This window comes from Oreochromis niloticus, linkage group LG12, assembly GCF_001858045.2.
Source record: "Oreochromis niloticus isolate F11D_XX linkage group LG12, O_niloticus_UMD_NMBU, whole genome shotgun sequence".
Lineage (NCBI taxonomy): Eukaryota > Metazoa > Chordata > Actinopteri > Cichliformes > Cichlidae > Oreochromis > Oreochromis niloticus.
In genome coordinates this window covers 36,792,440-36,803,855 of record NC_031977.2, presented here as the reverse complement: position 1 = coordinate 36,803,855, position 11,416 = coordinate 36,792,440, and the positions used below count along the sequence as shown (strand labels likewise).

The 11,416-nt window shown below is 42.1% G+C and overlaps 1 long non-coding RNA gene across 1 annotated transcript; it reads left to right on the top strand.

Annotated features, from left to right (window-relative positions):
• Positions 1–1,112: 1,112 nt before the first annotated feature.
• Positions 1,113–2,154, top strand: LOC109204456 (uncharacterized). The gene is made up of 2 exons (XR_002063937.1): positions 1,113–1,431; positions 1,544–2,154. It is a non-coding gene; the product is annotated as an uncharacterized LOC109204456 (long non-coding RNA).
• The last annotated feature ends 9,262 nt before the right edge of the window (positions 2,155–11,416 follow it).

The window sequence follows — 11,416 nt, the reverse complement described above, 5'->3', positions numbered from 1 at the left end:
AATAAACTTTAATCAATAAACTGATTAAAGAAGCATTGTCTATGGAGCCATAATCTGATCCTGTAGTGTAGCTGCAGTTTGCACATTTCATGTATTCTCAGCCAGATTTGGTTTAGAGCACAGCCAATATTTAGCATGAGTAGATTTAAATTCACACACTGGTGATGGCAAGCTACATTGTAGCCACAGCCGCCCTGGGGCGCACTGACAGAGGCGAGGCTGCTGGACACTGGCACCACCGGGCCCTCTGGCCACCACCAGTAGGCAACAGGTGAAGTGTCTTGCCCAAGGACACAACGACTGAAACTGTCGGAGCCGGGGCTCGAACCGGCAACCTTCCAATTATAAGACGAACTGTCAACTCTTGAGTCATGATTCAGTCATCCACCCATGTGTGTGAATGACTGAATGTGTAAAGCACTTTGGAGTCCTTAGGGGACTAGTAAAGCGCTATACAAATACAGGCCATTTACCATTTAAATTGAAAATTTTGTTTGAATTCTGCAATTGAAGACATGCTCAGTTATTTATGAACATGGTCTTTGTTTAAAGCAAGAAATGGATTTGTAACATGGGGGTGCATATCTCATTCTGAAAAAACTTTAACAACTAATAAGTGTTACCCAAAGCCAATCACCATCATCCAAAGCATCAGTATGGCTCTTCTTGGGAAAGACATGAATTGTTAAGCACAAAGAATGTTGTGTAATTGTAATTGTGTAATTTTTTTTTTTTTTTTTTTTTTGTCTTTGAACCCTTTTATAGCTGACAGGTATTGAAGACACGTTTTCTAAGAGGATGAAAGTTGGCATTGTGATGGTGAAAGAAGAAGACATCATCGATGTGTTGGTTGTCCTTGAGGCGGCAGTAATCCTGTCTAATCTGAGGGATGTCTCAAGTGCCATTTCCATGCTGATGGGCCTTCTTTTTGCCCTCAACATAGACCATCCAAAGGAACTTAAGGACATCTTTGAAGTCATTCAGAACATCCTAATGAACATTGGTGGAAGGCAGTGCATCTCACTAGTGCATGGTCTAAGAAACAGACTCTTGCAGAAAGCCATGCAAGTAGTATTATACCTGCAGCTTTTTTGCAGTGTATCTCTCAGTGTATGTGATGACAGGGAAAGTTTTATAGCGGCCAGAGGGGTTGAAAACTGGAGGTTAAATCCTTACCCTCTGAGCATAGAAGAGCGCACTACATGGTTTAAGGATATGTTTTTTATACAGTGGTGCGACTGGAGAGCTATGCTGCATATGTTTAGCAAGGTTGACGACGCCATCAAGAGAGATAGACTCAACACTGCGTACGAGGGTATTAGAAAACGCCTTGTTTTTGATGATTTTGCGACTTGCCCGAAGACTGGCTTGCCTTCTACCCTGTGCAAACCTAAAATCATAAGGCCGTCCGACAACTAAATAAACCAAATGGTAGGTTAAATATGTGTGTGTGTGTGTGTGTGTGTGTGTGTGTGTGTGTGTGTGTGTGTGTGTGTGTGTATCTATGCAACAAAATATAACATTTTTATTGTCCCATTTTCAGAGCGAGACACGCAACCGTGGGACCTCACAGACTCCCCACCCCCATCGCTGTTAATCCAGACCCCACCATCTCCTCCCCCCTCTCCACAGCTGCTGCTGCAGGATCCTACAGGATCGGGGCTGTTTGAGGAAACCATTATCGACATCAAGCTTGCAACCCACCATCTGCTGATGTTGGCGCTAAACGAGTTTCTACAGGATACATGCTACGGATGTCAAATATCTCACCCCAGTCAGGTGCAACACAGCTGCTTGCTCGAATTGCCCGAGTATTTCTTTGACATCTACTATGACGATGTGATGATAAGGCTCAAGACAGACCGATTCATCCCCGCCATACGCCTGTTTGTGCGCTCGTACACAGTCGATGGGACTGGAACACAATTCAGCAGGATTGCAGAACACACCATGACCGAACTGAGATCATCAGAACATATAGTATGCGCAATTAACGACAACATTGTGCAGTTGCTAGAAGCAAGTCGTTATGACCGACGTGCTAAACCAGCCATGCTTCGCATGATTGGTAACTACTGGGCTGGGAGACACCTGGTTTAATGTATGCTGTTCAGTATTCATTGTCTGTGTGAATGAAATAAAAAGACGTGTTAATACCGACAGCTTTATCATTTGTGTCATGCATGCATCATGGAAAACACCTTGTATAAAATTTATCATGATCCGGCCCATCCGGCTGGATTGGCCAGTTTAAATAAGCTCCGTATAGCTACCGCTGAGGCAATAGGTGTAAAACCCTCATTATCACAGGTTAAACATTATTTAGAACGAGACGACACTTACACACTCCATAAACCAGCTAGGATCCACTTTCCCAGAAATAGAGTATTGGTTAATGGAATCGACAAACAGTTTCAAGCCGATCTGGTTGATATGTCTGAATACATGTCAGATAATGATAATGTTAGATACCTGCTAACATGTATAGATGTATTCTCAAAATATGCATGGGTTAGATGTCTCACAACCAAGACGGGCCCAGCCGTAGCAGCCGCTTTCCAGGATATACTTGCTGAGGGAAGGATCCCTATGAAACTACAAACAGATGAAGGCAAAGAGTTTTATAATACAACCTTTAAACAGCTAATGAAGCGATATAACATCAAACACTTCTCAACAGCTAGTGAGGTTAAATCTAGTATTGTTGAAAGATTCAACCGCAGCTTCAAGGGTAGAATGTGGAAGTACTTAACATCCGTCAACTCAAGGAGATATGTACACGTCATCCCCGAGCTCACACAGGCATATAACAATGCTTATCACAGATCTATCCAAATGGCCCCAGCTGAGGTAAATAAGGATAATGAGAAGCAGGTCTTTAACACCCTGTACAAAACCAAGCCTCAGAGGAATGTGTGTTTTAAATTTAATGTTGGCGACACAGTACGAATATCGAAACTGAGAGGAGTGTTTCGAAAAGGATACGAACAAACCTACACCGATGAGATTTTCACAGTCAAAGAACGTATAGGGAGACAGCCCCCAGTGTACAGACTAGCCGATCTAGCAGGAGAGGTGTTGAAAGGCACATTTTATGAGCCTGAAATACAACGGGTGATTGTTGATAAAAACAAAACATTTAAAATTGAAAGCATATTGGCTAGAAAAAAGGTGGGCCGCAAAAAGATGGCTCTAGTAAAATGGTTAGGATGGCCAACAAGTTTTAATTCATGGATTCCAGAAAAAGACATCATCGAGGTGTGATTAACCCTGATGACACAGCTCTGCAGGCATTCATTCACCACCGTGCAGAGACAGAGTAAAGAAGGATGGATAAAAAGAACAACAAGGCAGGCTTTTATGTGACCCTCTTCTCAAATGCGTCAACTCATGTTTACCCAGGCAATAAGATATCTAATTTTAGAACAAAGTTAGCAAAACCTATTGTTTTGAATCATCAGTATGAGGTAGCTGTTATAGAGATACAGTACCCGCGCACTTGGTTGTCTTTTCCACAAGCAGATTCGCGAGTAGAAATTTATAACCCTGTCAAAGATGACGTCCTATCCGCAACGACGATTGAGCTGTCTGTGGGTCATTATACCTCTGTGGAGCAGATAATAAAAGAATTTAATTTGAAATGCCAACAGCAGCCAGGCACGGCGGACATTAAAACACAATACAACACCGTTAGTAACTATGTCGGTGTTATGGGGCCTAGAGGCATTGTTCTCACATTTAGAGGGAGACTGGCAGAAATCCTAGGATTCAAAAAAGGAGAACCATTTGTACTTCATTATAAAAACACATATGCTCCGCATCCTGCTGACATATACGGGGGAAAATACAACATGTTTATTTATGCAGATATCGCCGATTATCAACTTGTGGGTGACGCCCACGCGCGGCTATTAAGGGCTATAAATATCACAGACGATGTCCGGCGCGTAGCCATTTTACAATTTGACACTCCACACTACACACCTGTGTCAAAGACATTAATCAACGACATAGAAATTGATTTGAAAGACGATCAGAATCAGCATATACCCTTTTTATACGGTAAGGTGTTTGTCAAGCTACACTTCCGTCCGATAAGACAACAATTTTAAAAAAGAAAGGATGGCTGTCTACAACACAGACGAGACAAAATATCTAAAATATTACATCGGGCAAGCCGGGGGTGATTTGGGGGGGTATATAGGGACCAGCACGCAATATGGCGCAGGTCTGGGCGGCTTGTTCCGCAGCTTATTTAGATTTGCAGTACCGTTGTTTAAAAAAGGAGTCGGTATACTCAAACCCCACCTTAAAACCGCAGCGTCAGGAATAGTGTCTGATGTCATATCCAACATAACTAAGCCCACAACCACTAAGCAGGCCGGTAACAGAGTGTATGTGTATACGCCCAATTCTTCAAAAACCCCACCCACAACACGCATACCATCTAGAAAGCGTAAAACCACAAAACCAGCCAGAAGATCCAACAAACGGACACCGTCACACGGAGTGAAAAGACCCAGAACCAAGCGTTCAAAAACTACAGCGTTTGACATATTCTAAATGGCGCTGTTACACAGTCAATCTGGAGAATGTGTAAAAACAGAGCTGGACCTGTTTACTGTTCCCTACACACAGACCAGCATTGAGAAAAGTACGTTTATTGAAATACCTCCTGTTTCGGCAATCACCGATGGAGGCCCGATCGAGTTTTACATCTCATCGTCCGGCGAAGACTACCTGGATCTAAATGACACATATCTACACACGTGTGAGAATCACAAACGCTGATGTCTCAAACCTGGCTAGAGATGCTAACGTGGGATTTATTAATTATCCCGGATGCAGCTTATTTAGTCAAGTCGATGTTAATTTGGGACACACGCTCATTAGTCAATCATCCAACACATATCCATACAGAGGTGTGATAGAATGTCTTATCAAGTATAATAAGGACACTTTAGACACACAGTTCAGCACAGGGTTATTCTGTAAGGATACAGCATCACACATGAATGACACATCCATAGAAGGGGACAACCAGGGCCTTGTGACCAGAGGCGAATATACAGCGAATAGCAGCATTGTTGAATTGATAGCTCCTGTACACGCAGATCTGTTTTTTCAAGAAAAACTGTTACTTAATGGAATCGACCTGTCACTGAAATTTGTGCGCTCTAAAGACGAATTTGCTCTCATGACAGCGGATGCCAATGCGTACAGAGTTAAAATTGTCTCAGCCAGTCTCTTTGTCAAGAAAGTTAGTATATCACCGAGCGTCAGACTTGCACACAGCAAGGCATTGCACCATGCAAATGCAAAATATGCTATAGACAGAGTATCTTTAAAGACTTTCTCCATACCAGCAGGGTCTCGAATATCAACTAATGACAATTTATTTATGGGCAGGATACCTAAATTTGTCATCATTGCATTCATTGATAATGAAGCTTTTACAGGAAGTCCCACCCGTAACCCATTTAATTTTGAAAACTGTGATATAGAATTCATTTCTTTATACGCTGATGGTCAGGCTTATCCTGCTAAACCGTTCCAGCCAAATTTTCAGAGAAAACAGTATACCAGAGAATTCTATCAGCTGATACAAACCACTGGAAGACATTTAAAGGACAGGGCACTTGCCATATCGCGTAACGACTTTGGTAACGGGTATACATTATTCTGTTTCAATCTGGAAGCTGACGAAGGACATTCAGGCAATGTATCGTTAATTAAAACTGGGAACGTGAGGCTTGAAGCCCGTTTCAGAAACCTGCTACCCCGCACAATGAACATCTTGTGTTATTCAGTATTTGATTCAGTCATTGAAATATCTAATATGAGACAGGTGCTCTTGGATTACTATTGAGACAGCAAACACGGTCATGAACACTATAGAGCTAACATCTGTGATCGGCAGGATTATCAATAAAAACACACATTTTCTAGGGGTGTTAGCCAGCGATCAGCTACCCAATGCACAGCTTCAAAGACTGCCTGCTATGGCTATTGTAAACACTCACCCTTCTACAATGCCCGGGGAACACTGGCTTGCTGTTTATATTTCGAGAGACAAACGCTGTTATTTTTTTGATAGTTTTGGAAACTCACTAGACCGTTTTCCACCAGAGATAAAGGTGTTTGTTCTAAAAAACTGTTCCACTATTTTATATTCAGGAAAACAAGTGCAGAATGACTTCTCCATCACATGCGGTCAACATTGTGTATTTTTTTTATTTCATATACAAAATGGTGTATCTTATTCACATTTGCTTAACATGTATTCTACTAATTTAACTTGTAACGATGCTATGGTGTGCCGCTTTGTCAACAACATAGAGCCTGTGGCAGGATGTAGCGATTATGTACGTGTGCAACAAGGATACTGATGTGTACTAGTGGTTATAATAAAAGACGATATGAGAGCATGATTTAATCGAGTCAATTGTATTTATTATCAAAAATGTTGCATATATATTATACAGCCACATCATACAGACTTCAAGAGTAATAAAAACAATAATAGAAAAAACTGTAATAAAAGAAAACAATGTAGTAATAATGTAGTAATAAAGTAATAAAGAAATCAAACATTATACAATAATAAAAACTGTAATAAAAGAAAACAATCTATCAGTTAGTGAAAAAAATTACGGTAGAAAAACAACAAACAGTCAATATTTTAGGCAGACAAAAAAACAACAACATTACAGCTGTGATAAGAAATAGTCTGAATTCAAAAATCCAACCACTCGACAGGACCACCCTTTAATTTATTTTTTTTATTCTTTATTTTTTTCTTTAATGTACTATCACGCAGTGAGATGCCCGGTGTGTTCTTTCTAGGCGTAGGTTTTAAAAAAACAGTGTCTTCAGGCAGTGTGTGATCTGCTTTATACAGCGCAAGTGTCTTACGTACGCCGGCATTGGATATGGCTGATAACGGTATGTTTAAATCTGAAACAGCCTTTAAAAACTCTGTCCAGCCTATAGGTCTGAAACCTTCAGAAGGTGTGTGTGTGGATGTGACGGCTTTAATCAGATCATAAATGTGTGAGCCCGGTATAGTGTGTTTATCGACAACAATTTCGCCTTTGTCATTGTAAGAAATAGTGTTTGGCGAACGGTTCAGAGCTGATAGAATGAGTTCTGCATTCCTCCTACTCCTTTTAGATATGTGTGTCAAAACATTCTCTGCGATAAAGTCCTTCACACCTTCAGCGCCATAAGCAAGAGGGGTGTCCGCAGGAGGGGTTTGCGCCTCTGTGTTAAGCTGCTCCGGTAGGGATAAAGACAATACGCTCTTTTCACGGGCTCCTTGTCTCACAAGTGCTAGGTATCTTTGGAGAATATCGCTGTATTTTTTAGCTTTCTCATACACATCTATGTCTGATTCTTGCAACACCTGAAGCATTTCCTTGTCCAAGTCATTCTGAGCCTGTTGTCTGATGTTGCCTGTGTGCTGTGGTGGTTGCTTCAATAAGTCCAACTGATGCTGGGGCACCAAAAACATCTTTTGCACATGTTCCATTTTCACCTGTTTGCTATCAGACTGGTGATGAAAGGGATTGCAGCCCCTAATAACGGCAGTAAAAACCCTCCAGATTGGTTGATTGTCTTTCTCTTTTTCAAAGTTTTTATTTTTTTGTCGGCAATCAGTCTGATTAGAGATTTTTTCTTTTTTAGCTGTTTGTACTGTTGATTGGTCAGTGGAATGTTACCTTGCAATACGTTAAAGGCTATCTCACACAAAGCATTGATGAAATCCAAGTTTGCATTGCTAATAATAACTCTGCGTAGAGCCGGTGGAGACTTGTATATCAACTCCAACAGAGACAGATTCCTCCGCATGCCTGATGACATCCTTTCACCTCTTCACAGTTTTTTGTTTTGGGATATAAACAACCGGACGGTCTGACAGTAAATTTGTTCTGAGTCTTAAATAGTCCGGGGTCTTGGCTTTATAGTCTATTAAAAGATACCCGTATGTTGTGGATGTAGCATCATTAAACGCTTCTAAAAAATATTTAGTATTACCGGGAAACATTTGTCTACCTAAAAGCATGATTTGATATTTATCTCTAGGATTTTTAAACAATATTAGGTAGTTAGTGTTCAAGGAAATAGTTCTACTGGATTTTCCTTGAATAAACAAATTCTGAACCAGATATATACAACTCAAATTCCTATGATGCACATACTTTGTGAACACGTTTTGTACTTCTAAATTGTTAGCGGCATCGTTCATTACATCGTCTATAATTAACAAATTGTTCTTGTCTATAGGCAGAAGGGTGTCATCAGCCAGAGATTCGGATATACCATTAACAAAGTTTATGTCTCTTATCTTAAGAAGCTGGTCATATAAAGGCTGCCAGCATGAGTATATATACACAATGTTATCAATGTTGTGCGAAATAATCCCGGAAGCATTTTCAATGACATTTTTGACAAAAAAAGTCTTGCCGCAGTTACTGGGACCGCTGACCACCATGCTGAACGGGTGCTGCAACCTAGCGTCAAACCCCTGATCTAATTTAAAATCCATAAGGCAGGGTTGTGTAGTCTGGGAGCACACGGCGCTTGTTGTAGACAACTTTAAGCTTCTTCACAACGGATACATTCTTCAAATGAAGCTTCTTTTTATCGCGTTTGATATTATCAGACACAGCCACTAGGTGTGCATCTGAAACCTGATTGGATACAAACTTGTGGACTAAACCTTTCAAGGATTCGTGGGTGACAACTTTGGTGTTTTGTGCGTTCAGTGTTACACCTTTACATTTGACCTGTGTTTTGCCCAGCGATGTGTGATACGCGTAGCATTTTGGCCCACCGGAAACAAATTCTACTATGTGATCCTCCACACCACCCTCTCCAGAAGCTAATTCACTGGTGAGATCACCCAGAAAAGGGCCTAGAGGAGGCATCCAGTCGCCAGGGCGTGCTGTGAAAATGACGCTGTCTGTATCACAATACAGCACGCGCTGTTGCAAGTTGTCTAACAAGTCATACAACATGAGTCTGGCGTGTGCAGTGGTCATGGCACCCACAAAGACATTAACGTCCTTAACGCGGGATGCTCTACCATCGGTGTGGCGCCATTGCACCATGGCGACGTCGTCAGAGATGAAACAAAACTGCCACACGTCGTACTGATCGCTGAACATTAGCTGACTAAACCTGGACGGGTCTGTGATGAGCTCAGACGACACCATGTTTGACCTCATACTGAAACGACCCCATAATGAGTTTAGCAGCAGCTTGTTGCAGTTTCGAACAGCTTTATTTACACATATTTTGGACGGATCCAGCATTATTCCCTCCTTTTCATAATACTCGGCTATGTACTTTTGCTGTTCTTCAGGGGTTTTCACATGTTCTGGATACCCCGAGGCTTCCTGTTTAAGTTTTAGGAAGGTTTTCACATAGTCTTTAAACAATGTGTCGGTCTTGTTGGGGAAATGCCACACCTCATCAATAGAAACAAGCTTGTATCCTTTCTCAACAGCTTTTTCAAGCTCAAATGAGACCCATGTGCCTTTCAACACCCGTTCACTGTCACTGTGCCCGCATGCAGTGTGCTGGTTCTGGTCTTCAGCGCACATGCTGCAGAGTGGAAACATCAGTTTGCCGTGGCACCTGTAGGGAAGGACGGGGTGAAAAAGCCCTCTTGGTGGCAGTACTGTGCATTTAACAAAGCCGAAATAATTTTCTAGCTTGTCAAAGTTGCTGTAAATGATTTGAGGATGTCCTACAGGATAATCTTTTTTAGATTGCACCGTGGGATAGAGACTGGTGAAGTCGTAGTAAAATATTTTTTCATCACACGCAACCTTGTGGTACAGCTTTATAGCATTTGTGCGACCGCCAAAAAGGGCGTCTCGGGGGTTCAGGCGTTCTGGCTTTCTGTATGTATGCATGAAAGCCACAACTGCAGAGTCTGTCTGCTTCAAGGCAGCCCATTCACACTCCCACATCACAACAACGCTCAAACTGTATTGTGATTTCAGCGCATCCACTTTGTCACAAAACATACGATGCAGCCGTCCGTAGGACGCTTTGCTGACAGGATTTACTTCACTCTCGGGGTAGCATTTAACACATCCGTGGTGAAAACATCCTGCAAATTCGTAAGCTGTGTTAGTAGCGGGGTCAAAGCCGTCCAGAAAATATGGCCCAACCCTTTGTTCGCCTCCTCTGAGAGCGTGTTTTATCACTGTGTTGGTGGTGGTGTGGGACACATATTGAAGCCATTCAATAGAGACGTTTGAAAACATCTTATTCTGCTCAATATATGCACCGTCATACGTGAGAGCGAGTGTGTCTCTAGGCAGAAACAGTGTTTTATACACACCCATACTGAATGCAGCCAGGGTTGTGTGCATGAATGGATCAACTTGTGTACAACCCAACAGAGTGTCACGATATATGGTACATGCTTTACGCAGGACATCAACATCGTTAACACAGTAGCGCCTGAGTTCAGCCTGAAAATCAAAGGTGTTCTGTGATGCAGTCTGGTACCATTCCATGAAGCTCGCCTTACCACTTTCAGACATGCGCTCATAGCCGTAGAAGGAGGGTTCCGGGTATGGACCAACATAATACTCATTATCCCTAGTGTTGAACCTGTGTGGGAAATGGCCCTTCTGCAGGTCTTGAAAACCTAAAGCAGAGGGTATTTTGGCAAGACCCATGGGCAAAAAGCTGAACGAATCAATCCACCGTTGGTCATACTCCCTGTCATGCATCAAAATCACACGGCTCCCTCTCATTGTGACGGTAGGTGTTATACATTGCTTGACCATGTACTCCAAAACTATGTAATTATCGAAGCCGGAGGCGTTGTGGGCTATGAATGTGTACCCACGAAACCTCGGGCGTCTGTAATGCTGCACAAACGCAGCCACACATTTTAATGTATTAAATGAGAACTTGTTGCCCTTCAGATCAGACGCACACACAAAGTTGGCCTCATGTTTTCCGTTGTGATACCGTGTCTCAGAATCATATAAAATATATTTATCACAAGGCTCCTGTTGTTCAACAGGCTGTATAAAACACTGATGCTCAGAGTCCCCGGCTAATTTAGGCTCGCGGCAGTGCTCGCATTTAGGCTGGACACATCTGTGTGGTGATTTCTTTGATTCTTTAAATGTGACACCGCAACTCAAGCAGCGCTTCATATTGTCACACGGGACCATGTTGTGTTTTATTTCTGGTAATTTGTGTTGTTGGTAACAGTGTTGTGATTTGCAGATGCGGTTACAGTCACTGCATTTCATGGCTGGACCTCTGTGGTGTTGACAGAGTGTGAAACATACGTTGCATCTATGTTTACAGCTGTGATAGAGCGGTCTTTCATATGTATTGTAACAAAAATTACACACATAGGCTGACCCTAGAAAAGCGG